Source organism: Mirounga angustirostris, unplaced genomic scaffold (assembly GCF_029215605.1).
Source record: "Mirounga angustirostris isolate CCGP_5_RB_7025 unplaced genomic scaffold, mMirAng1.0.hap1 SCAF_5, whole genome shotgun sequence".
Classification (NCBI taxonomy): domain Eukaryota; kingdom Metazoa; phylum Chordata; class Mammalia; order Carnivora; family Phocidae; genus Mirounga; species Mirounga angustirostris.
Window position 1 is genome coordinate 81,487,984 of NW_026991713.1, and position 27,266 is coordinate 81,515,249.

General features: G+C 36.5%; 1 protein-coding gene across 12 annotated transcripts in view; it reads left to right on the forward strand.

Annotated features, from left to right (window-relative positions):
- The window catches only part of SOX5 (SRY-box transcription factor 5), a 1,012,222-nt gene that overhangs the window by 125,123 nt on the left and 859,833 nt on the right, over nt 1-27,266 (forward strand). The window lies entirely within an intron of this gene.

Here is a 27,266-nt window from a genome sequence, read left to right on the forward strand (position 1 = left end):
TTCATTGTGATCTTCTCATTCAATTGCTGAGTTGTTTAATTTGAGGTCTCGATGGCATGCTATAAAGGAACTGCTTTTGCTCGTTTGTTTTGGTAAATACTTATTGAACAGGTACTATGTGTGAAGCATTATGGTAGATCGATGTTTTTCCTGCCCTCAAGAAATATATAATCTAGTGGAATAGAGAGATTTCCTTAGTACAGATTCCTGCAATATTCAGAAACATGTGATTAGTGAGATGTGAATGGCATTAGGAATCTTTTATTGCAAATGATAAAGACCCAATTTGAAATAACTTAGCCAAAGAGGAGATTTATTGGCTCATATAACTAGGAAGTTCTGGAAATGACAGTTACTTCAGGCACAACTAATATAATCAGGACAGAGTACACTTTCCTCTTCCCGTTACTCTGCTCTGCTCATCTCTGTATTAGCTTCATGCACAGGCAGCTTTCTTCTTACAGAAGCAGCTCTAGGCTATGACACTCTTTTAACTAGTATTTCCATAGAAAAGAGTGCATACTTTTTTTTTTTTTTTTTTTTAGGCCCAGGAAGTTTCTTATGACTGGCCCACTTAAAATTCTGTGCCCTTCCTGAATCACTCACTGTGGCCAGGGAGATGGCATGCTTCTGTTGAGCCACCCATAGTTAAATGCCTCCCTGATTGGGAGTGGAAGTGGCTGGCTCCAGTCAAATTAACTTGGAATGTATTCTCCAAAAGGAAGGATGTTCTTTCACTATAAGAGAGCAGGTGGGAACATATGCAAGTAATACCACATCTCCATTAATTGGTTGAGGGACAGTGCAGCGAAGAGAGGGGTCTTTCTGGTGACTGCAGAAAATGTACAGGAAGTAGTGCTAGTAATAGCTCAGCTTTTGAGATTTCAACAGAGAGTTTGTTGGGACACAGAGGAAAGCTTCTTTCTCAGGCAGAGGAGCCAACCGTGACACTTACAAAGCTCAAAAAATTCAAACAATGTCTCGTGACTGTTTTTCTATATATATCCTAGCACCTTGAAGGCAATCTATTCTCTATCATGCTTTCCTCGATTTCTCCTCTACCCTTCCCTCCCCACCATGATCACTATTCCACCCATACCATGTCATTGGTACTACTCTGATAGAGGACACTGGTGACCTCCTAATATGCAGATTCTATGCTCTTTGCAGGGCTACCTGACTTTGTATCTCTCTGGAAACTTTTCCCTCTCTCGACTTCTGAGACACTATTCTTTCCCTGTTCTGTTCTGCCCATCTGAGCACTCTTTCTGAGTCACTTCTATTGGCTGCTTTATTGCTGACCTCTCCTTAATGTCTCTTTTCCCCAGAGCTCACGCCTGGCTCTCTTTCCATTGAACATGCTCTTTTCTGGTTAATCCCACTCATTCTCATGGCATCTGTGAACATCTATGCTCATCTGTACCAAAAGCCCTGCTAGAGTTCTGATCCCTCACTGTATATGCCATATTCCATGATCCATAAAGATCATAAGTTGAACATTTCCCTTATGATATTTTTGTATCTATTCTGTTCCTACCATTCTCATTGCTGTTAATCTAAATTTTAATTTATGTTGCCAATAATCAAGAAAGATTAAATGTTGCTCCAAGCTCTGTTTAGGCCTCAGTCTTGTATTCTAACTGGTATCTCTGAATAATCCCATATTGTCAGTGACACTGGACATGGTAGACCATGCCCTTGTTCCCATTTACAGAGCAAGAAGCTAGTATTTTAAATATAGGTTGAGTTTTAGATAGAAAACAACACAGATATTTATAATGAGGGAAGTAAACTTTTGGGGAATCATATAGAGAGAACAAGGCATATGGCTTGGGCTGCATAATTCACAAAGAAGGTCTAATGTGGGCAGAAATATTGAGAAGTCACTGAGTTTCAGGAAGATGATGAGGAGTGCTGCTACATTTTCAAGCCTAGGACTGCAACATGAACTTTGGTTTCCACTTCTGTGATTCCCCTGCCCCCCTCAGTTTTCCCTGCATGATCATCCTTACATTTAAAACATCAAAGAATTCAATATTTATTACAACATCACAACCTTTAAATGGATGTCTATCCTTAGCATTCTGTGGTGACCAAATCAAGACAAACAGTTCATCTTTAGCCAAGTGGCTGCTCTTATCGAGTTAACTTCCATGATTGCCTTCAAAAAGAATATTATTTGTTGATTGCTTCAAAAAACATGTTTCAAAGGTCCATTTAATAGTACTTTTTCTTCAGTCCAACTGACAAGAATTTTAGTATTATTTCCAACTCATTTTTGTAGACACATCCCATTTCACTGTGGCCTACTTCTTTGAGTAGATAATAAACCATACATGAGTGTGTACTACAAACCAAACTGTGTATTTTTTGGTGCTAAAAGATGAATCTGTAACTTTTTTTTTTTTAAAGATTTTATTTATTTATTTGAGAGAGAGAGAGAGCACATGAGAGTGGGGAGGGTCAGAGGGAGAAGCAGTCTCCCTGCCGAGCAGGGAGCCCGATGCGGGACTCGATCCCGGGACTCCAGGATCATGACCTGAGCCGAAGGCAGTCGCTTAACCAACTGAGCCACCCAGGCGCCCTGTAACTTTTTACCCATGGAAAAATCATTAAAAAACTAATGAATGTTGAATATTAAAAAGTATTACAGATTTGCCCTGGACTTTCAAAATATTTAGTGTTAGTATGTTCTGTCATTTGTTTTGCTTAAGACAAATGTTTAAGCACCATTTTAATCATCTGAGAATAATCACCTTGATTTTCAGGCCTCCTTTAATTATGCAGTAGATCATAGATCATATCAGGGCATTAACTTCTGATATTTTACTACCTGACATTCTGTCTTCATATAGATTTTTTAAAATTTTATTTTAGTTTTTGCAGTATGAATATAGTTCTTATTTTAAGAAAATTAAAAATGAAATATTTATTTTACTACAACATACATAATCATTGTAGATTTAGAAAACACTGGTGAGCCAAAAAGAAGCAAATTACATTTTATTTGTAAATACCCACTGCTAAATGCATTTAGACCTTCCAAGCTTTTAGTTAGGAATATAAACTTTTTTGTTCTTTTTAAAATAATAATTGGATCAGACAGTGTGTGTATGTATTTTTTCCCCTTTAATAAAACATTATACATATCCTAAATTTTGTATGCAATTTGTCAGGGTGTAATTTTTTTCCCACTACCTAATTACTACTAGGAACAGTATCCTATCAGGGTTTTATAAAAAATACAAGTTCTCATATCCTATTGTTTTTTGATGATGATGATGATAATAATAATAATAATGATAATAATAATAATAATAACAGCTAACTTTTACTGGGAGCTTCTCATGTGATAGGCACTGTGCTCAGTACTTACATATATACTTTGACTCCTCACAACAATTTTCTAAGCTTCCTAGCAGTGTCCATCTTTAATGGACCAGAACCTTAAAGCAAGAGATTTATTATTTTGACCAAACTCATAGCACTAGTAAGTGGCAGAACCAAAATTCAGATCTGGGTCTGTGGGTTCCAGTCTGTGCTGAAAGCTACAATAAAATACAGTGAAGACATTTGGAATATATGTAGTAAGATGTCACACTGAGCATGCTTGCTTGCACAGTGTCCTCAATCTGCCAATCTTTGAGATTTCTGAGGTGAGGTAACACCATCATGAGGCTTCGAGGAAACCCTAAGCCAAGTGGAAAGAGTGGGATAATTTCCCCCTGATAATCAGAGAGGAGATCTTGAATTCCTATTAGAAAAGCACTATAAAGCACATTGTTTTGTTTCCTTTCTCTGCTTGGGCACTGTCACCAAAGCTACATACCTCTCTGACTAATTTTCAAGAGGTACCATTTTCATCATAAAATGCATTATCAAGTACCACGTCATTTACCTTAATTCCTGTCTCTCTAGACAGTCATAAGCAGCTTGTGTGGAAAACTTGAATTTAACTTCCCTGTTAAAGATGTCAGTTACTTTCTTGGGTACCAAGCAATGGATCGTGCTTGCATAAGAAATGTAGAAAGTGTTGGAGACTTCAGCCTCAGTAGACTAATAGATTTAGCAATAGAGTGGCCTCGCAGTTATCATGTTCTCAGTGAACTTCTTCTGAGAAGGGAAGCATACAAACCACATAGTCAGAAAGGTCTTGAGTTTGAACCCCAGCTTTACCACTTGCTAGCTTTTTAATCTTGAGTATATGACATAATCTCTCAGAGCCTCTGTTTTATCATCTGAGGTATAAACAGACAGAGGCAGCTAGATGTACACTTTTTGGCAACAGTAGACCAAGGAATATGACTTTTTTCTTAAAAAAATACTAAGGCAACTTTCTGCTTTGTATTTGCTTTTCTGTGGGATTGGGGAATATGCTTCAACCATCTCTTCTGCGATAAAGTAAATTTTGGTTAAGTGCACATATGGAAAGTGTAACTTAATTATAACATTTTCAAGCATAAAGACACTGATATAATCCATTTTGACACATATTTCAAGCCTAGATCTGAGGCTCAGAACTGGGAAATAAGGTGATTGGTGGCAGAACCAAGACTCCACCATGTTTGTCTATCTTGACATAAATAATAAAGTTACTGCTGGTGGTTGACAAAGCAGATAAAATTTACAAAATTTTTATTTTGTGAATGGTCCTTGAAAATAAGTTATACATAAGATAGACCAAAAGAAAGTGTAGTTGCTAATGTCAGAAAATGATCTCTTAACTCGTAGGACTGGGATCTTTGTAATGAAGCAAAATTACTGTTCTCAGCAAAAGACTATAACTGTATAAATGTGCATGTGGTATTGTATTTTCTGTTTTACTTCATAGAGGGCATATTTATTTTAATTTTATTGATACTCTTAGGTTTAATAAATTTTCCGTATTAAATACACATATTCATAAATATCATACACATACAATTAGAATTTCCTTAAATATTTTGTTGTGGTTAGGGATGCCTGAGTGGCTCAGTCAGTTAAGTGTCTACCTTCAGCTCAGGTCATGATCCCAGGATCCTGGGATTGAGTCCCGCATCGGGCTCCTTGCTCAGCCTGCTTCTCCCTCTGCCTCTGCCTGCCACTCCCCCTGCTTGTGCTTGCTGTCTGTCTCTCTCTCTCATAAAACAAACAAACAAACAACAAAAAAAAAACCTTTAAAAAATATTTTGTTGTGGTTAAATTTTCATAGTAGTTTTTGAGAACATACCTTCTTGTCTTAGTGGTAATAAAAGTGTGGATTTACCACTTTTCATAACAGTATTTTGAAAGCTTTATAGTCCTTTAGAGACAGACTCCCTAGAAGCCTTGCCAGTCAGCAAACACCCAAGATTAATAACATGAATGATTTGATGATTTTGGCATCTTGCAAAAATTATACATTAGATTTTCTTTAAAGAGGTATAACATGTATTTTCTACTTTCAATTCTTTAACTTTTAGCTCGTGTTTCAAATGGACTATTGGTGTGTACTTAAATTGCTCCTCCAAGATTTTCAAAAATGATTTGATGAATAATGACAATGTAAATTTTAGAGTAAAATGCATGGTAAAAGAAAAAAAAACCTGTGTTACAGGGTTTGGCTTTTTGGGAAACATTGATTTTTCTTTTAAAACTTCAAATTTCATATCTGTGAAAATTTGATGACTAGTAATTTCAGCTTCACTTGACCTAACTTGTGAAATGATTGAAAATGCCAATGGCGGATGTAGGGTATGAGTGTTTCATTATGATACTTGTCTCTTTTATTGAGTTGCCATTTGTCAAACTGTGAACATATATGCGTCACCTGTTGTGCTGAATGCTCTTATGGTCTTTTAGCTTTTTTGTTTGTTTGATTAAAAATAATTTAGAAAAAAAATTGTACATTTATTTACCTGCCTTAGATATTGTAAAGAACATATTGGATGATCCACAAAACATTCCTTTTTTATAAAGACTCACATTTTGAAATGGAGGGCTTTGTGCTCATGTAAAGTTCAGACATGTACAGATTTGTTCCAAGAAGAGAGCTGGGTGAGAAAGCAACATGTAGTGAATAAGTCATTGCAATTTCTTTTAGGAAAGCTCTTCTTGTGTGGATCTTCTTCTCCCCCAACCCCCACTTGAGAAATGTTGAAACCCATTACTGTATCTTTAAGTTTTGGGCATTTACTAAGTGTCAGGGACTATTCTAATAATGAAAATAAGTAACATATTTTGATTTCTCTCTACATAAAATGTACTATTCCAACCACTTTACACATGCTAACTCTATTATTCCTCGAAACCACACAAATAAGGCACTCTAGGTTATTTATCTTGCCAGGGTCACACAGCTAGTAAATGGTAGCATTGGCATTTGAACCCAGGCAGTCTGGTGCCCCCAACCAATTCACTGCACTACTTCCAAGTTGCAAAGTCCTTTTAGAATGATGGCTTCCGTACTTACAAGACCAATGCCATGATGAGCAAATTATCTTCTTCTTCTTCTTTTTTTTTTTTTTGCAAATTATCTTCTTAAAGGAAGGATTTAAATAAAATTTTAATTTTTTCCAAAGTGTAGTTGATCCTTGCCATGAACGGGCTGCTCCCTTGTCCCGTCTTTCTGGTTGCCACATTGAGTTGGAAAATGGGCATTAAGCGTGGTAAAGACAAAAGAGTTTGTTTTGAAATTTGAAATTTTGAGTGGAAGAGTAATTAAAGGAGCGTAAATTTTCCCACGTTGTTCAGATTGGTCAGGATGGTCAGTACTGCTTGTTTGTGTGTAAAATCAGGTTTTTGCCTCTTGTGACAATAGCTGTCAGGGAAGTTGACAGAGGATTTGTGTTAAGATGTATACTATGGAGAGTTACAGTAAATAATTAGCATGGTCATAGCTTCCGCTCCCCTCTTATAATAGCTGAGATATTAATTTTAACTTTCTTTTTCAAAAAAATGTGGAATGTGCTACAGTACTTGGGAGGCTTATCAGCACACACCTCTGCTGTTTGTTTTCCAGTCTGTGTTCAGAATCGCTACTGTCAGCAACAGAGCCCTGAAAAATCAATATTTAGGCTCTTAGACTCCTGATAGGGGTGTAAGGGCAGGGTTTGATACCTCTTTAATTTGCCCCCTGATGTTCTCGAGTTCCCTTCCCCTAGCTTTTCCTGAGATAGGAAAAGGAGGAAAGTTTTATCAATCCCCAGTGGATAATTCCACTATTGTGGATTTCTGCCTGTTAGTCTTTTACTGTTACACACGTTCACACCTCATATATTTTGCTCTAAAAGCAGAACATCTGAGATGATTCTGTGGTTGAAAAAGATCTCAAAGAGATGGAAGATAGATTTAATGTTGCCATTTTTGGATAATGCTGTAAATAGAATGGCAGCTGTCCTCGGATGCATAGCAGATATACAGTACATATGCTGAATAGAAACAGATAAAAGATGGTACTCAATTAATCCTCATGAGAAGTAGCATTTTAGCCATGGACTCAGTGGTCGAGTTTTTAAATACAGTGTACTTATTCTACCTCCTCACATGATAAAATCCAGTGCTTTGAAGGTGACTCAAGAAGGGAAAAATTTACTATTATCCTCAACTAACTATAAAGCAATCTGTAAGCTCTTAGTTATTTGCCTTCCCTCTCTTTCTTAAAAATCCTGTAAGCAATTCAACTCTACAAGCATTTCTGGAACACCTATTATGTATAAAGAATTCTTGGTGCAGTGAAGGGAACAAGACATGAACTATTTCTTGTATAGAAAAGGCATAAGCAGAAATTTATCATGCAAGAAGAATGTGACAATTGGTATAAGTGAATTCTGATAGATATCTTTCGTTCAGCAAACAGTTGAACATTTGTAAAACAACACCTCCATTTCGAGTATATTGCTGGTAGTTACCTTGGATACTGAGACGAATTAAACCAGTCCCCAAGGAGCTTTCCTTACGGGAGATGGCATGTAAACTAATCATTACATTCAGTAATTGAATATATGGTTTAAATGTTCAGAAATAGCATAGGAAGGGAAGATTAATTCTCCTGGAAGGTGTTGGGTAGTAGGGCAGGACTTCAGAAGAGGTAATGACTGACCCGGGTTTTGAGGCATGGATAAAAGTTTAGTAGATGAGCATTGAGAGATAAAGGCAATAGAAGAAGGTGAGGGCATTACAGAAAAAGGGAGTATCATAAGGAGGCATGAGATTGTGTGGACTATTGGAGACTGAATTGTCTGGGGTTGGCCTTATAGTGTAGTCTCTCTGGACTGTTGGAGGGTGTCTGGAGTGTTCAACAAAGACAGGACTGTGAAAGTCCAAGCCAAAACCAAAGTAAATTATATATGTAAACTTTGTTTTTGTGCCAGCAACTTATATGCTTTCTCTTTAAGACAGACTTGGTTTTGAGTCCAGACTCTGGAACGTGTTGTTCTGTGATCTTGAGCAATTTTCTAACCCTCTTAGATCTCATCTTTTCATCAATAAATGGGGGGTTCTAATATTTAACATAAAACAGTACATTATCTGATACCTATGTATAAAAATGACTTTATCAGTTTGGTATAGTGGTATTGACCGTGGTATAGTGGTAATACTCAGTGAGGGATAAAAAGACTTAATCAATGTAGTATAACTGCCATCCTTCCCATGAGGTCTGGATTTTAAATGGTGTGGGAGAGAAAGTTGAAATAGCTCTGGAATAGGAGTTTGGAGACCTGAATTCTAGTTCTACCTGAGCCATACACTGAGACTGGTGATCTTGATGAAAAATATGCTCCGTGAATTTATTCTTCTCTAAAGGACTGGGGTTTGTACTAAATGTCTGACTCATGTCCTTGCTGCTATGAGTGGTTTCTGAGGAGCAGCCCAGCGACTTGAAAGAGATAAACTACACAACTTAATTCCAGTAAAGGCTTACTAAACCAGAAATTGGCCTATATAATTTTTCTGTTTGCGGGAAAATTGCCTATAGCGACCAAACTCATTTTAAAGAATGGTGGTTTCCCATTGTTGTAAAAAAAATAATGAAATACAGAGTTAGCATCCCCTAAAATTCATTAAACATACAGAAAGGTGTTTGGTCAGCCTTGCAATTTATTCGGCAATCAAGAATGGGAAGAGTAGAGTGTGATTTGATGGTTTGGGTGTGTGATGTTAAGATTGTGGTTAGGTGGGCTCCCTGTCTGTTGAGATTCTCTGCGTCAGATTATGTGGAATAACACCCAATGAATCATGTTAATGATTGTTGAAGCTTATATCTTGAGAAAACTTAGCTTGTGTTGGTTAGGGAACATTGTGCTTCTGTCTATAAATTAATTGTAATACTCATGAACAATGAGTATTCATTCACAAAGTACGGAGAGATTAACATCCTGAAGAATATGTAGTCAGGAGGGCCACAGTCAAGCAGTGTTAACTCTGGATTCCAAACCACAGCCCTTTGATATTACTTCCTCTCATGACAAAATCTAACTGCTATTTTCACTGTACATTAATTTTGATATCATTTCAAAGTAATAGCATGTATGGCTCTGTAGTCTCTTAATATAGATAGTCCTCACTCTCTCCCCTCTATTTCTTTGCTTTGTTTCCCATGTTAATCTGGTAACCAGCCACTTATTGTACTGATTATCTTGTAATTGAAACTGTAAAAGCCCATGGCAGGTAAACCTATGGCAGGCAGATGGTCTCCCCAGTATGTCAGCTGTCTCGGATGTGGGTTTTTTTTTTTTTTTTTTTTTTTTTTTTTGGTACTACAATGTGGTCTGGGAAAACACACACATACACACACACACACAATGAAGAAAAGAGCCCAGATCATACAATTTGAAATTTAACAGAATGTATTTGCTAACACTTTTAAAGTTGCCTTAAGACGAAAATTCATTATGGAAGCATCTTTTGTGGAGCATGAAGTGAAAGAGCAGGAGGGGAAACTACAGTGTTGGGAAGAGTGTGGAGCTTGTTACAACAGATTTTTTCAGTAGCAGTGTTTGTGCCTTTGGTCTTTTGGTGGACTTCCTCCTGGGGGGGAAGGCAGAAATGCCCCCAAGCTGTTGGTTGCTTCTGCTTGTTCTCATAGCAGCCTGAGGGGAAAAGTGCTTGTTTAAACACTAATATATTCCATAAAAACCAACAATTATGGCAAGGTTTTTAAAAAAGAAAATTACATTAAAGATGAATGAGGATATATTGAAATAATTATGTTTTAAGGTGCGTAACATTAAAAGATATTGAATAGAATATTGACTGTTTTGTGGAAATAGCAATGAGATTCCTGTCACCTAATCTTACAATAATTGGGTTATTACTATGCAAATGAAGGTATTACTTTAAAAAAGTAAGGAAGCAAGACAGATCCTTGAGGCAGTCCTTTATCTATTCTTAAATCTGTGCTGTCAATTCTCCTTAGACTGAAGATCCTTTTCCAAGCAATTTGGAGATGCTCTTTTCACTATTTGCCCCTGAAATTCCACTATAATATTTTTCAGCTGCCACAGGTAGCAGATTGGTGGCTGGTGATTTTATTTTATTTTATTTTTTTAGCTCTTTGTGGAACCCAAAGGAGTAATTAAACTGTATAATGATTGCCCACTGTCTTTTTTTTTTTTTTTTAAAGAAATGAAATGTTGTGAATTTTGCTGGCAAAGATCCATGCCGGACCCCTCATCTCCACTTTCCATACAGCTCTATCATTATTGTGTAGTGTCCGGTGGTACCTACACATCTCCAAAGCCACCGGGTCATTTTGGGCTAGCAGACCTCCTAGGACACCTTTGTGGCTGAGGAAGCGATTCTGTTAGTCCTCAGTCAGACTCAAATCAATAGTCCATACATTGCTGTCACCACCGTGTCCATTTAAGCTCCTGTGGCACCCATCAAATGAATGGAAATATTTGGGACAATTGCCATTTTAGTTCATGACCCAGGTAAATACCTTTGTGTTCAGCAGGGAATAGTTTTCTTTCTTTCTTTTTTTTTTTTTAAAGATTTCATTTATTTATTTATTTTTTTTGACAGAGGCAGACATAGCGAGAGCAGGAACACAAGCAGGGGGAGTGGGAGAGGGAGAAGCAGGCTTCCCGCAGAGCAGGGAGCCCGATGTGGGACTCCATCCCAGGACCCTGGGATCATGACCTGAGCCGAAGGCAGACGCTTAACGACTGAGCCACCCAGGCGCCCCAGGGAATAGTTTTCAAACTGTTGATTGCTGAGGCTTTGGATAAAAGGTGATTGTATTTCCTGGGAATGTTGTATGATTTTTACACACCAATGTTCGCTGTATGAGGAAAAATACAAAGTTCCACTTTAAAAGTTCCCTAGTATTTTTACATAGAGAAAGCATCAAACAGAAGTCTTGGACTGAGCCTTATTGAAATCTCACAATGGACTTTTTATATTTTGATAGTCTTTGGTAGCATATACTGGATTCATCAAAGGAAGGAGATTTGAGGAAATCATGAAAGACAAATTTCATTTACCAGGTACTTTTGGTTCCAAGGATTAGGGGGTCAAGAAAATATAAGCTTTACCAGTTTCAGAATCAGTTGGGACTTGAGAGACTCTATAAATGTCATCAACACTGCTCTTTACCTTATGTCCTGTCATAGTTCTTAAGGAAGAACTAGGCTCAGAGTGGCTATTGCACATTATATATTCATACCATTCTCTGTTCAGTAGAGAAATCCTAGAATAGAGTTCTATTTATATGAGAACAGATTTGTTTTATAGTTATTAGGCATTTATCAAATTTATCAAATTAATTTATCAAATATAGATAACATTTTTGAACAATTTGCCATCCTGAAAATATTAATTCTAAATCCTTTCATTTCCATAATCCAATTAATTTGGTTAGCTTCAATAAATTGATATAGGAAGGTAGTTTTTATTAGATCTTTGTGGAAGGGATATTTGGGAAAAATGCAGAAGTCTAGTACATCATTTGGGTTAGAGTAAGTTATCTACTGTTATAAATAACACTCAAATCTCATTTACAAACCTTGTTGTGAGTTTAGGTGACTCTGAATGTCAACTGTCTACCACCTGCTGACTTTGCTTTCCATACTTCAGTTTTAGTACACCTCCATATAGACCTGCTTCCATGCTTCCATGCATTCCCAGGCCAAGAAAATTTAGATAGCTAAGCACTGGCAATTAAATACTTTATTCTAAAAGTGACAAACATCATGTCTCATATTTCTTTGCTAGAATTAATCATATAGTCCTTCCTATTTCATTGGGATGGGAAGAGGAGAGCCAGATATTGAACAATGTTGGGAATATTGATCCTATCCAGTATTGACTTATTTTTTTCTTGAGAATAACTTTGCAGTATGAAACATTACTCAAGATGTGTGTGGGAAGTTATGGCAAGGAGTGCAATGAATGATTTTTATTAAAAATGAAGCATTTTCTTCCTATTCATTGATGCACTCATTTGTCTAGACTTCCTTGGGTGATGCTATTCTTAGGTTTTATGGAACATGTTTTACCTTGGCTAAGGTTACTGTGCAGTCACCTTTTATAGATAGGATTATATTGAGCTTTTAAATTGTAGTTGTAACCAATTTGCAGTAATGATAAACATCGCAGAAGGTTGCCTTTGTCCAGTTTTGATGAGGGTTGGTGATATTAGATGCAGCTAACAGTTTCTCAGGTTGGAAAAGGGATTATTTGATTTGTTAAGAGAAGGAAACATTAGAATCAGTATATTCTTCAACTCATTCTGATAGGATCTGCAAAGAAAAGAGAGCATGATTTTAGTAAAATGAATGCCCCATTATCTTCTTAAACAAAGCAGAATATTTGGAGCTGATAGGTGTTTAGCAACAGTAATAAAAGTGTGTATCTTATTTAACTTTTTCCGGTAGCATGAGAACAAGGGTGTGTTCGACCTTGAGGAGCAAATATTTTACCACTTAGAGCGGCTTCCTCTCCTCCCTCAGGAAGTAACCAAGTAATTTATTTTAAATATCATCATGAACTCATGAATTTAAGCATATTTGATGAGTTTGATCTATTGAAATTCCTAGTCTTTTGAGGTCTCAAATTATCTCACCTTTGTCTAATGGAAACCTCTTCAGGTTGGCTCCTGAGTACTTGTGACATAACTATAGTCATCTTTGATAGCGTCCTTGGTATGTGGCATGTCAAGATGTTCTAGGCACATTTTGTACATACTCTGCCATCATCCACTTCTTCATCTATTTCTTGTTTTCTAAACACTAGGTATGTTCATTGCTACTGGCTTGGTTATTGTTTATAGGCCTAAATAGTGCTATTTTATGTGCTGAGAATTTTCACTTCTAGTACTCAGATATTAATTTTGGACTATCAAATTTCATGTCAAAACAAAAGCATCTAAATTGGTCCTAATATATGTGATGTCTGTCAGAAGTTCTAATATTTTTAAAGAACCACATTTCAGCCAGGGAAGAATATCATCTAGCTATGAACTACAATGTATACATTTAAAATGTTTCTGAAATTAGTTATCTCCTTGGCTTAATACTGTGGGCAAAGTCTTCTTTCACAGTTTATATTCATATTTCACTCTCTTTTGGCTAATGGTGATCTAATCTACTACAAGTTACTGTCTTTAAAGGCTCTTATGCATAGAGTTCTACTTTTATTTTTTAGCATGTTTGCTTCATCTTGATCACCATTTACCAATGTGTATTTGCTGCAGTAAATGTAATTTCCTCAGTTTTCATATGCATTATATTATTTATATATTTCTATAGTTAAACATTCAAAAATTATTCTTTGAAAAAGAGTAAACACTAACAAAATTTCATCATTTTTTGCATATAGCCCATATCATAGTTGGTTTAAATGGTTAATAGCCCTCCTAGAGACTGCACTACAAAGCATTGTCTGGCAAAAACAAACAAACAAACGCACATAGAAAGTTACATAGTCTCTATAACATCCACTTGTTCAGAAAATCCTTTTAAGGCAGCCTCATCTATAAGGATCTCTTTTCATTAATATCACCAGGGAATAAAATGCCCCTACTTAGCAGCTGTGTAGGAGGAAAAAGGAAGGGTAGAGTGGCAGAATCTAAAGTTTTTGTGGTTTTAGAGCCTTGGTTATGTATAATTTTGGGGTGCCCTTGTTTGACAAGAATGTCTGGATCAATCTGGGTGACTCTGACAACTCACTACTCCCATCTTTTCAGAAGATGGTATTCTGCTCATCTGAAATGAATCACTTGGACAAGTGCTTTCTTTTTCTTTTTTTTTTTTTAAGATTTTATTTATTTATTTGACAGAGAGAGGCACAGCCAAAGAGGGAACACAAGCAGGGGGAGTGAGAGAGGGAGAAGCAGGCTTCCCGCCGAGCAGGGAGCCCGATGTGGGACTCGACCCCAGGACCCTGAGATCATGACCTGAGCCGAAGCCAGACGCTTAATGACTGAGCCACCCAGGCACCCCTGGACAAGTGCTTTCTGATACATATAGATCCTCCATCCCACCTGTTTATCTGTCCTGATTCCCACTTTTTGGTCTTCTGGAGACTCTAGGAATAACCAGAGGGCCATGAGATTAGATGTGTTATTGGATCACAGTCATTCACAAATGATACACAAATGTACTGGCTCATTAGAGTATTTTTAAAAGAAATTGGAGTAGTGTTTGAAAAAAAAACTAACCAGATTTAATAATAAAGAAAAATAATATTTCACAAAGCCAGACATTAGAGATAGGGCAGATTGTTGGGTTGACTTTGGCCAGTGCTTTCAGCATCTTATCTCTGCAGTTCCCTTAGCTCTGTCATCCTCTGTATGTCAGCTTTATTCTTTTTGTTTTTTTGTGTATAGTTGACACACAATGTTACATTAGTTTCAGGTGTTCAGCCTAGTGATTCAATTAGTTTATACTTTATACTATGCTCACCACAAGTGTAGTTACCACCTGTTACCCGACCGCACTATTATAACATCCACTATATTCCCCGTGCTGTCCCTTTTATTTTTTTTTATTTTTATTTTTTAAAGATTTTATTTATTTATTTGCGAGAGAATGAGATAGAGAGAGAGCATGAGAGGAGTGAGGGTCAGAGGGAGAAGCAGACTCCCTGCCGAGCAGGGAGCCCGATATGGGACTCGATCCCGGGACTCCAGGATCATGACCTGAGCTGAAGGCAGTTGCTTAACCAACTGAGCCACCCAGGCGCCCCCCCTTTTATTCCTGTGACTTATTCATTCCATCACTGGAAGCCTGTACCTTCCACTCCCCTACACCCACTTTCCCTACCCCCCTGACCCCCTTCCCTCTGGCCACCACCAGTTTTCTGTATTTATAGGTCTGATTCTGCTTTCATTGTTTGTTCATTTATTTATTTGTTTTGTTTTTTAGATTCCACATATAACTGAAATCATATGGCATTTGTCTTTCTGGGTTTGACTTATTTCATTTAGCATAATACCCTCTAGGTCCATCCATGCTGTCACAAATGGCAAGATCCCATCTTTTATGGTTAAGTAATATTGTATCACAAACACACACACACACACACACAAACACACTCCACATCCCTTTATCCATTTATCTATCCCTGGACACTTAGGTTACTTCCATATATTGCCTATTGCAATTAATGCTACAGTAAGCATAAGGGTACATATACCTTTTGGAATTAGTGTTTTCATTTTCTTTGGGTAAATACCCAGTAATGGAATTACCAGGTTGCATGGTATTTCTATTTTTAGTTTTTAAGTTTTCCATAGTGCCTGCACCAATTTACATTCCTACCAACAGTGCACAAGGGTTCCTTTTTCTCCACATCCTTGCCAACTCTTGTTATTTCTTCTCTTTTTGATTCTAGCCATTCTGACAGGTGTAAGGTGATATCTCACTGTGGTTTTGATTTGCATTAGGATGTTCCATGCTCATGGATTGGAAGGATTAATATTGTTAAAATTCCATATTACCCAAAGCAATCTACAGATTCAATGCAATCTCTATCAAAATACCAACAGAATTTTTCACAGAACTAGAACAAATAATCCTAAAATGTGTATGGAATCACAAAAGACCTTTAATAGTCAAAGCAAACTTGAGAAAGAAGAGCAAAGCTGGAGATATCACAATCTCAAATTTCAAGATATACTACAAAGCTGTAATAATCATAGCAGTATGCTACTAGCACAAAAATAGACACATAGATCAATGGAACAGAAGAGAGAGCTCAGAAATAAACCAAGGTGGGGTGCCTGGGTGGTGCAGTTGGTTGAGCATCTGACTCTTGGTTTCGGCTCAGGTCCGGTCTTAGGGTCATGGGATCAAGCCCCATGTCAGGCTCCATGCTCAGTGCAGTCTGCTTGGGTTTCTCTCTGCCTCTCCCCCTCAAGCTCTCTCTCTATCTAAAATAAATGAAATAAACCCACGCTTATATGGCCAGTTAATCTACAACAAAGGAGGCAAGAATATGCGATGGGGAAAAGACAATCTCTTCAATAAGTCATGTGGGAAAACTGGACAGCTACATGCAAAAGAATTTAACAGGACCACTTTCTTAAACCATACACAAAAATAAACTAAAAATGGATTACAGACCTAAATGTGAGACCTGGAACTATAAAACTTATAGAAGAGAATATAGGCAGTAATTTCTTTGACATCAGCCTTAGCAACATTTTTCTAGATATGTCTCCTAAGGCAAGGGAAACAAAAGCAAAAATAAACTATTGATACCTCACCAAAATAAAAAGCTTTTGCACAGAAAAGGAAACCATCAACAAAATGAAAAGGCAGCCTACTGAAAGGGATAGGTTCCTGGCACCAACCATTCACTGGCAAGGAAGATGGGATTACCATGGTTGCTTTAAATTTAATACCACAGATGTTGGGCTCAATCCCTCAAACTGCACAGCTCTTACATGCTGAGGAAGGGATATTGAGGAGAAAACTTCACTATCTATTACATTATGCCTTAGGGTGTATTTGTGTATTTATGATAATTTGGCTGTAGAATGTGAGTAAAATAATGAACAATTACAGCTGGAATAAGAAAAAGGGGAGGAAAAAGCAGTATGATATAATGTATCCAAAGATATGTGTGTGTGTGTATTCTGAGAAACAGAAAGAGAATGAGCAGGAAAGGGCAGAGGGAGAGGGAGAAAGAGAATCTTAAGCAGGTTCCATGCCCAGTGTGGAGCCTGATGCGGGGCTTGATCTCACTACCCTGAGATCATCACCTGAGCTGGAATCAACTGACTGAGCCACCTAGGTGCCCCAAAGATGTGTGATTTGATTATAAAAGTCTTTCAAAACATCCCTCTGACTTTTATTACTTTTTAAAATTTCACTAAGAATTACATGAGCAACCTAATGTCATCCCATTGTACCTCTAGATGACCTCAGTGAAAACCAACTTCTGTGAAATACAGTTAAACTTGCCTTTCAGAGCTGTCATCTGCATGAGCTTTTTATTCTAGTTGTTTTTCTATGACTTCTCCTTGAAAAACCTCTCTTATAGGTCCAAGAGTGTCCTGGGCTTTAGTACCACCACTCATATTTTTTGAGGTGCATGCCTGGAATGTTGTCTGCTCTTCTCTCCAGCTTCCCAGGTCTTTCCTGTTCCTCAAAACCCAGCTGAAATGTCTATGAAGCCTTTTGGTAATCAGCCTAGCCCAATGGTCTTTTCTCTCTCTTCCCTCTGAAGACTTAAGTATTATTTTGTCTTTAATTCATTTGTTGGCCAAATTATCTGCTGCCTTTTGAGACTTGTCTTCTATGTTTTTGAGCTATTAATAACATCTTCTATTATTGATTATGACTTTCTTGAAAATAGAAACCCTTGGTATCTTAATGAGTCCCATGAAAATTGTTTTTCATGTAGTCATCTTGGAAAGGGAAGTTTAAATAATCTCAAATTCTGTACATAAAAATAACTCACATTTACTAAGTGTTTGCTATATGCCCAAGAGTAACAAATACTTTATGGATGTTATCTCAGTTTTTCCTCACATACAGATACAAAAACTCCTTGTAGTAGATTAGACAAAAACTATCTCAAAAGAGTTGAAATAAGAAAGGGAATATAGTGGTTCCCTGATAGAAAATAACCTTTAAGCTCATGGTATATGTCCAGGCATCCATCTTTCACTCTGTTTTCCCATCTCTTACCTTTACTTTTCTCTTAGTTGACTCTTTTAGGTTTGAAAGATCCAGTAACCTCAATCATGGTTATGGGGGTAGTTCTAGCAATTGTTGTGGTGATGGGGATTCCCCCATGGCTTCCCAGAACTGGTCAGTGATTACTCAGGCCTGAACAGTCATGCCTAAAGTGCAGCTAGAGGAGGTGTGGGTCAAACTCACTTGAACCATGAAGTCTGAGAATAGGGGCAGCATGGTTTTTCAGTGAGATGCTGAGTAGACAATTTTTCTGGTAAGTATTATTTCTAATTTACAGATAAAACCTGGGCTTAGAGATTAAGTAACTTACCTAAGATCACCCAGATAGGAAGACTCTATCCAGCATAAACTCCAGAGTTTATGATAAACACTTTGCTATATTGTAGTATTTTTATTAAACTGTGTTTGAGTATCAGTGTTCAAAATAAAAATAGCATCTATTGTACAGACCTTACTTTATGTATCTTCAGTAGCCATCCTCTTTACTCAGTGCCCTTACTTCCTTGTATAATCTCATTTTTTTTTTTTTTTTACCAAATCAGGAACTGAACCATTATCTGAAATTATTGCATACTAGTTGAGTGACTGGATTTGCTTTCCTAAGGCTGTGTTTCAGTCACCATGTTTCCTTATTCAGATCGTACTCAAATATTTTCATGACTCTTTGTGGACTCCAAAGATAGTACACATGACAAAGATATTTTAGATATTGTCCAAGTGGGTTGGCCACTGAAATCTCCCTCCATTGCCCATGGAGGTGACTGGATATAAGGTGGCGATTCATGAGTATGTTACAAGGGCTAGTCCAAGATCTGTCAGTGGAAAGACACTTGGGGAGAATAAACCAGGATTGACTGAGTTGTGGATGTGGAAGCCCTGATTCTTAGAGCTCCTTAGATGAAAGTGTATGGGTCCTGTTATCTTTGGCTCCTTCCAAAATCTAGGACTGCCCTGCTCTTGCTTGGGCCTGCCAGCAGGCCTTGTTCTTCAGGTTCTTCCTGCCCTTTCAGTACTTAGGAGAGACCACCTACTGACTCACTGCAACTCCAGGTCTTCCTGTTCTTCTTCTGACCCAAGAATTTCGGATGTCTAAAATGAGTTTTCTAAAATTTTTGACATTATTATACTTCAGGTGCTATTTAATTTTTTTATATATTAACATACAAATGTATGTTTTGCTGTAATAAACCCTTTCCTGACATTCTGGAATGTATTCCTTGTTTTACTTCTTTCTCTGCTAATGACTTTTCCAACTTTGAAGTAGTTAGATCACAGCTTTTTTATTAGTAAGTTTTAATGACTTTGTTTTCTCCACATCATCTAACAAAGTACGTTACAGGTATTGCTCAACAATATATTTATTTAATTTGACTTAGTGCTCAGAGATGGGGTGAACTGTCTGTGACATTAATATGAGGACCAGGAAATTCATCTTACTCATAGAGGTGGCCTGAAGACCGTTTTACTCTGCACTTTCAGCTTGGGCTAAGATTTATAGGATGAACAGAGTGTACCAGCCTAATCCACAGATTGGTATGTAGTTCTTACCATCTTTATCCATTCAGTCTTTACTATATCAGCTGAGGGGTTAATTTAAGATTGTTTTTTGTTCATTGAATATAGAACTTGGTGTATTATGAGGATTTTTGCTTCTAGTCAGGAATAATGGCTTTGTGTTGTAAAAAGCATTAAAATAGCATGTGCTGTCTTATCCAAACTAGGTCAGTTATTTTATTGTTACATTTGATCCATGATGGTACTATGGCTGGAGAGGGAAACAAGTCTTCTTATGTAGAAATGTTGCCTATTAACAATGAAAAATGCATTTATAGATTGTCCTCCTATTAACAGTTCATGGTCTATATCGAGGTATTTGATCTGTTCAATTACTGATTTTTCACTGGTAAAGTATAACTTCATCTTCAGTCCATGCACATCAGCATAGGAGTACATCTATTTTACTTTTTAATGTTAAAAACCACAAAGGCTTTTCTAAATTAGCAGGGGCATTTACACAGTAAACTAGTGAAAAATGTTATGAGCTTTCATCAGCTGTTTTGGTTTTCGCTGCCACTTTGGGGCTTTTACACTTCTTTCTCTTTCCCACCCCATCTCCAGGAGGCAAACAAAGAAATATAATTTGCATCAGCTATAGAAATGCCTTGGAGATCACTGCTCTAAGTGTACTGGGGATTTGGAGTAGAAATCCTGAAAAAGAGAGAAAGGCAAGGGTAAAAGCTCTGTTGACAAGGGAGTTTCATAGGCATGCGGTGAGAGCACAACATTGGACGTGTGAATACAAATTTTACAAGCTTCCTCTTCTCTTGTGAAAAAAGTCTAGGACTGTGGTTAGTTCTGTCTGGTTAAAGAGTTGGATACAGTGACAGCTGGATAGCTTAGTTTTTCTTTCCAATGTAGATACTTCCCTGTTGGAGTGTTTAGCACCTTTACTCCTTCCTGTCCTGCTTCTCATCATATGTGGCACCACTGGTTGAGAGGGAGGTAGGTGGCTCTCTCTGTACATGATGCTGAACAGTTCTCCATCATTTGGCCAATCCACTGGGCTGGAATGGAAGGGCATTTGAATTTTCACTTTGATGTGGAGCATTAGCACATTCACTCTCTGCTGGCATCATGTCAAGGAAACCAAGTAAGCTTGTGAACCAGTTTTTCCCTGGAGCAAATATAATACACGTATTTGGCTAGGAGGTCATTTGTTAAAGGTTGACTTTATTTTTTCAATAGGATCAGGTATTTGTTCAAATTTAGAAAGCATCTAAGTAGAGGCAATGTAGACATTTAATCAAAGCAAAATCTATTCTAAAAAAATAGGAAGATCTCATTATAGATTCACAGTCTGTGTATTTGTGTGCTCAAGGATAATAATAATACTGGGATACATTTCAGAGAAAAGAGATGAGTAAAAATAAGAAAAAAAAAATTAATGGATTTGAGCCCAAGTAAATGAAACTCTATTATTTAATTATAGTATCTGACTGTGAATATAAATGGGAGATGTAGAGCGAGAATTTTTTCTACAGTTTGGATCATAGAAGATTTCATGACTAAAAGGGGAAGTCTGAAACTTAGAGCTAGAAGCTAGAGGTTTGATCCTTCATAAAATGAATCAGGGAGTATAAAAAAATATTTTGGGATTGAGGACAGTCCCTTTGCAAGCACTCAAGTGTTTTTACATCTAAAGTGAGTAAAAACTGCATAATGTGGAAACTATGCAGTGTCCTTCAAATTTGCCACTTTGGGGGAGCCTGAATAGATGGGGGACAACTTACTGATACACAATGGAAAAAGACATGCTAACTCTTACAATTTCATGTTTGGAACCTCTTGTGTGGGCCAGTGTCTGCAATAATATCAGTGGTTGGTCCATTTATCTGTTACCAATTGCTATTTTTGGCATGTGGATAAGTTTAAACTCCTGTGTCCTGGTTAAATTTCAATGTAGATGAGTGATAATATTCTACCTGCCATGTTCTTATTTTGCCTTTCTTAAGGAAATGAAGCACAACTGCATTCCCAAGCAGACTTTTGATATACTTTAGATAAAAATTTAGCATTTTTATCTAGTATCTTCATTTTGTAGTTCCATATCATTAAACCTCAGTTCTAGCTTCAGCACTATCACTGACTCACTTGTGACCTTGAGCAAGTTATCTTCATCTCTTTGAAATCTATTTTCTATCAAATAGAACAGCAGTCTAGGTCGTTGTTAAGCAACTCACAATTTTAACAGACAATGAATTGTTGATGCCCACATCCTTGATAATACAATAAGGGGAAAATTTTAATCCAGACTTCAAAAATTTTTCAGAAATTTTCAGAAATTACCTTTAAAGTTGTCTATCCAAGAGTATATATCAAATGCCTGAAATCTTAGTGTTTCAAATTAGAGTAGTTTCTCCCCCACCCCCCCAACTAATCCCAATCCATTTCTCAGTTATCTTTTTAGTGGAGATATGAATGCATGTATAGTTTTAGGTGGAGGAAAACAAGAGAGCTTGGGGAGAAAACAAAACACTATCTCCTATAGCCACATGTATTTTGATGTTCAGATTTTTGATTTATCAGTCTTTTTTTTTTTGCAGAAATATTCAGGAGGGCACAATTTATGATGTACTTAACTCAAAGTGGTAAAATGATGACACCATCAGACTATGATGAGTTCTGTATATATAATGTCATACCTAAGGCAACCACTAAAAAAGCTATACAAAGAGACACTAAAAAATACTGCATATAAATCAAAAGTGAATTATAAAAATTGTTGAAGGCAGAAAAAAGGAACGAGAAATGAAAAATAGAGGAAAGTCAAAAACAAAAAAATGAAATTGCAGACTTCAGTCCTAACATATCAATAATTACATTAAATATAAATGGACTAAATAGAACAATTAAAAGATTGTCAGAGTATATTAAAAATAGGACCTAACTATATGCTGTTTATAAGAAATTCTCTTCAAATACAATGATATAGACAGGTTGAAAGTAAAAGGATAGATAAAGATGTATAATGAAGACATAAATTAAAAAGGCAGGAGTTGCTATATTAATATCAGATACAGTAGACTTGAGAGCAAAAGAAAAAATTACCAGTGATAGAGGGGGCTATTATTATAATGATTAAAGAGTTGTTCCATCAAAAAGACATGGCAATCCTAAATGTGTATGCACTAAATTACTGAACTGCAAAATACATGAAGCAAAAATTGACAGGTTTGAAAAGAGAAATAGACAAATTCACAAATATAGTTGAAGATTTCAACACCCTGCATTATCAATTGATAGAAAACTATACAGAAAATCAACAAGGATATAGAAAACTCAACATCAGTAACCAATAGGCTCTAATTGATATTCACAGAATTCCACCCATCAGCAGCAGCACCCATAGTCTTGTCATGCGACTATGGAACATATACCAAGAGAGACTATATCCTGGATCAGAAAACAAATCTCAACACATTTAAAAAGAATTAAAGTCTTATGGAATGTATTATTTGACCAGCATGGAATCAAATTAGAAGTGAATAATAGAAAGATAACATGAAAATCTCTGAGCACTTAGAAATTCAGCAACATACTGAATTATAAATAATAATCAATGGGTCACAAAGGCAGTCTCAAAAGATATAAAAAATACATTGAACTGAATGAAAATAAAAATACAACATCAAAATTTGTGGGTCACAGATAAAGAAGTGCTAAGAGGACTCATAGCACTAAATATATACATTAGAAAAAAGGAAAAATCAGTAATCTAACCTCCCATTTCAAGAACCTATAAAAAGGAGAGCTGAATATACCCAAAGAAAGCAGAAGAAAGGAAATAATAATGTTAAGAACAAATGCCAATAAAATTGAAAGCAGAAAAACAATCAATGAAAAAAATATGGCCATTTGAAAATTGATGAAATTGACAAGCCTCTGCAAGACTAACAAAGAATAAAGAGAAAAGACACAAATTACCAATATCAGGAATGAAAAAGAGTGATCACTGCAGACCCTGCAGACATTGAAAGGATAATCTGGGGATATAACAAACAGCTCTATACACATACATTTGCCAACTTAGATGAAATGAACCAGTTTCTTAGAAAGCACAAACTACCACAATTTACCTAATATTAAATAGATTATTTGAATATCCCTATAATTAATAGGGACATTGAACAAAAAATTTTTAAGCTTCCAAAGAGGAAAATCTGGTCCCAGATGGGTTCACTAGCAAGTTCTAACAGACACTTAGAGAAGTAACACCAATTCTACACAATCTCTTCCAGAAAACCATTTATTTTATGGTAGTGTTATCCAGATACCAAAACCCAACAAAGACAGTACACACACACACACACACACAAAAAAAAAAAAAAAGAAAGAAAGAAAGAAAGAAAAGAAAACCAGACACAAATATCCCTCATGAACACAAACACAAAAATCCTTAACAAAACATTAGCAAATAGAATTCATATAAAATGACATATATCCCATGATCAATGGGGTTTATTCTAGGGATGCAAGGCTGGTTCGGTACTTGAAAAACTATTAGCGTGATTCACCATGTAACAGGCTAAAGAAGAAATGTCACATGATTCTATCAATTCATATAGAAAAAGCTTTTTTTTTTTTTTTAAAGATTTTATTTATTTGAGAGAGAGAGAATGAGAGACAGAGAGCATGAGAAGGAGGAGGGTCAGAGGGAGAAGCAGACTCCCTGCTGAGCAGGGAGCCCGATGCGGGACTCGATCCCGGGACTCCAGGATCATGACCTGAGCCGAAGGCAGTCGCTTAACCAACTGAGCCACCCAGGCACCCTATAGAAAAAGCTTTTGACAAAATTTAACACCCATTCATGATAAAAACTCTCAGATAAATAGGAACCAGGAACTTCCTCAAATTGATATATAAACATATATTAAAAAATGCATAACAGTCTACAACTAACATTACCTTTAATGATGAAAGACTGAATTCTTTCCCCTTAGATCAGGAAGTAGGTCAAGAATGTGTGTACTCACCACTCTTATTTAATATAGTGCTAGAATTTCTAGCCAGTGCAAAAGGAAAAAAAAAAAAAGGAAATTAAAAGCATAGAGATCAGAAAGGAAGAAATAAAACTGTCCCTATTTTCAGGTGACATTTTTGTTTATGTAGAAAATCCCAAGGAACTTAAAAAACACACTTGTCAATCTAATAAGTGAGTTCATCCAAGTAGTGGGATACAAGATAAACATACAGAAATCAATTATATTCTTTTACAATAGCAGTGAACACCTGGACACCAAAATTAAAAATACAATGCCATTTACAGTTACTAAAGAAATTAAATACTTAGGTATAAATCGAACAAAACATGTACATGACTTTTATGTTAAAATCCAGGAATATCTAAAAATAGATACCATGTTCATGGACTGGAAGACTCACCAATACAAAGATGTCAGTTCCCCCAAACTGTCATACAGATTTAACATAATTCCTATCAAATTTTCAGCAAGATTTTTTTTGTACATGTAAACAAAATTATCCTAAAATTTATATGAAAAGGCAAAGGAATCAGAATAGCTATAATGAATTTGAATTAGAAAAATAAAGTGACAGGGATTAACACACCTAATTTCTAGATTTATTATATAGCCATAGTAATCAAGACTCTGTGAATTTGGTAGAGAGATAGGCACATATATTAATGGAACAGGATGGGGAATCCAGAAACTGACTAACACAAACATATTTAATGGATTTTTGACAAAGGTACAAAATCAATTCAATGGAAATACAGCCTTTTCAACAAATGGTGTTAGGCCAATTGGACATTCATAGGCAAAAAACCCAAAACAAACAAACAAAAAACGTTGGCCTAAGTCTGACAGCTTATATAAAAAGTAACTCAGTATATATCATGAAATTAAGTGTAAAATCTAAAATTATAAAATTTTTAGGGAAAAAATGGAAGTCTTTAGGATCTAGGGTTAGGCAATGCATTTTTGGACTTTCTACCACAAGCACAATCCATAAAAGGAAAGGTTGATAAGTTGGATCTTGTCAAACTTAAGAACTTTTCCTCTGTGTAAGACCCATGAATGAGAATGAAAAGGCAAGCTACACACTGGGAAAACATATTTGCAAACCATGTATCTGACAAACAACTAGTACTAGGAATATAATCTTTCAATCTACAGGTAAAAAAATCAATTAGAAAATGTCCAAAGACATGAAGAAACATTTTATGGGAGAAGATATATACAGATAGCAAATAAGTACATGAGAGATGTTCAGCATCACTAATCATCACTAATCATTAGAGAAAAGCAGAATGGCTAAAATAAAAACTAATGACAACACCAAATGCTGGCAAGGATGCACAGAAACTGGCTCACTCATGTATTGCTGATGGGGATGTAAAATGGCACAACCATTCTGCAAAACAGTTTGGCAGGTTTTTAAAGAAAATTTAACATACATACTCCAGTACAAACCAGCAATTGCTCTCCTGGGCATTTATCCCAGAGAAAGGAAAACTTTTGTTCATATAAAAACCTGTATGCATATGCTTCCAACAGCTTTGTTCATAATAACTTCAAACTGGAAGCAGCACAGTGTCCTTCAATGAGTGAATGGTTAAATGATCTGTACCGTAGAACACACTACTCAGCAATAAAAATTAGAGAACTATCGATACTCCAACCTGGATGAATCTCCAGAGAATTATGTCGACTATATGATTTCACTTATATAATATTTTTGAAATGACAAAATTATACTAATTATAAGTCAATTAGTGATTTCCACTGTGTATGGAGGAGGTGGGATGGGAGGGAAATGGTTATTGCTATAAAAAGACAATCTGAGGGATTCTTACGGTAATGGAAATGTCTGTCTTGACTCTATCAATGTCAATATCTTGATTTTGGTGTTGTACTAAAGTTTTGCAAGATGTTACCACTGGGGGGAATGAAGCAAAAGGTGCAGGAATCTGTTTCTTACAACTGCCTGTGAGTCTACAATTATCTCAAACTAAATTGTTTAATTAAAGAAGGCAGCCCTCTACCGGCTCCTAGATTAAAATCCAAAGCCTTTTCCTGGCCCTTTCCAACCTCACTCATGTCCTACTTCTCTCTCCCTTGCATATCATGCTGCAGCCATAGTGGCCTTTTTGCTGTCCCTGGACCTGCTTAGCAAGCTCTCACCACAGGGCCTTTGTACTTGCTATTCCCTCTGCTGGGAAAGCTTCTCCCTCTGGTTTACTTACTTCATCCTGTTCTCTGCTTAAATGTCACCTTATTAGAGGATTTCCTTGAATACTTTCTCTAAGGAGCACGCCTGTCACAATCTAATGCCTTATTTGGATTTATTTTTCTTCTTTCAGTAAAAACATATTTGATACTTTAAAAAATTCCACATTCCTGGGATGGGAACCTTAAATTCCCTGTTATGCCTTCACTTTCCTTTCTGTTTTTTTTTTTTTTTTTTTTTTTTTAGATTTTATTTATTTATTTGACAGGGACAGAGATAGCGAGAGCAGGAACACAAGCAGCGGGAGTGGGAGAGGGAGAGCAGTCTTCCCACCGAGTCCCACATTCCCACCCGATGTGGGACTCGATCCCAGGACCCTGGGATCATGACCTGGGATCATGACCCTGG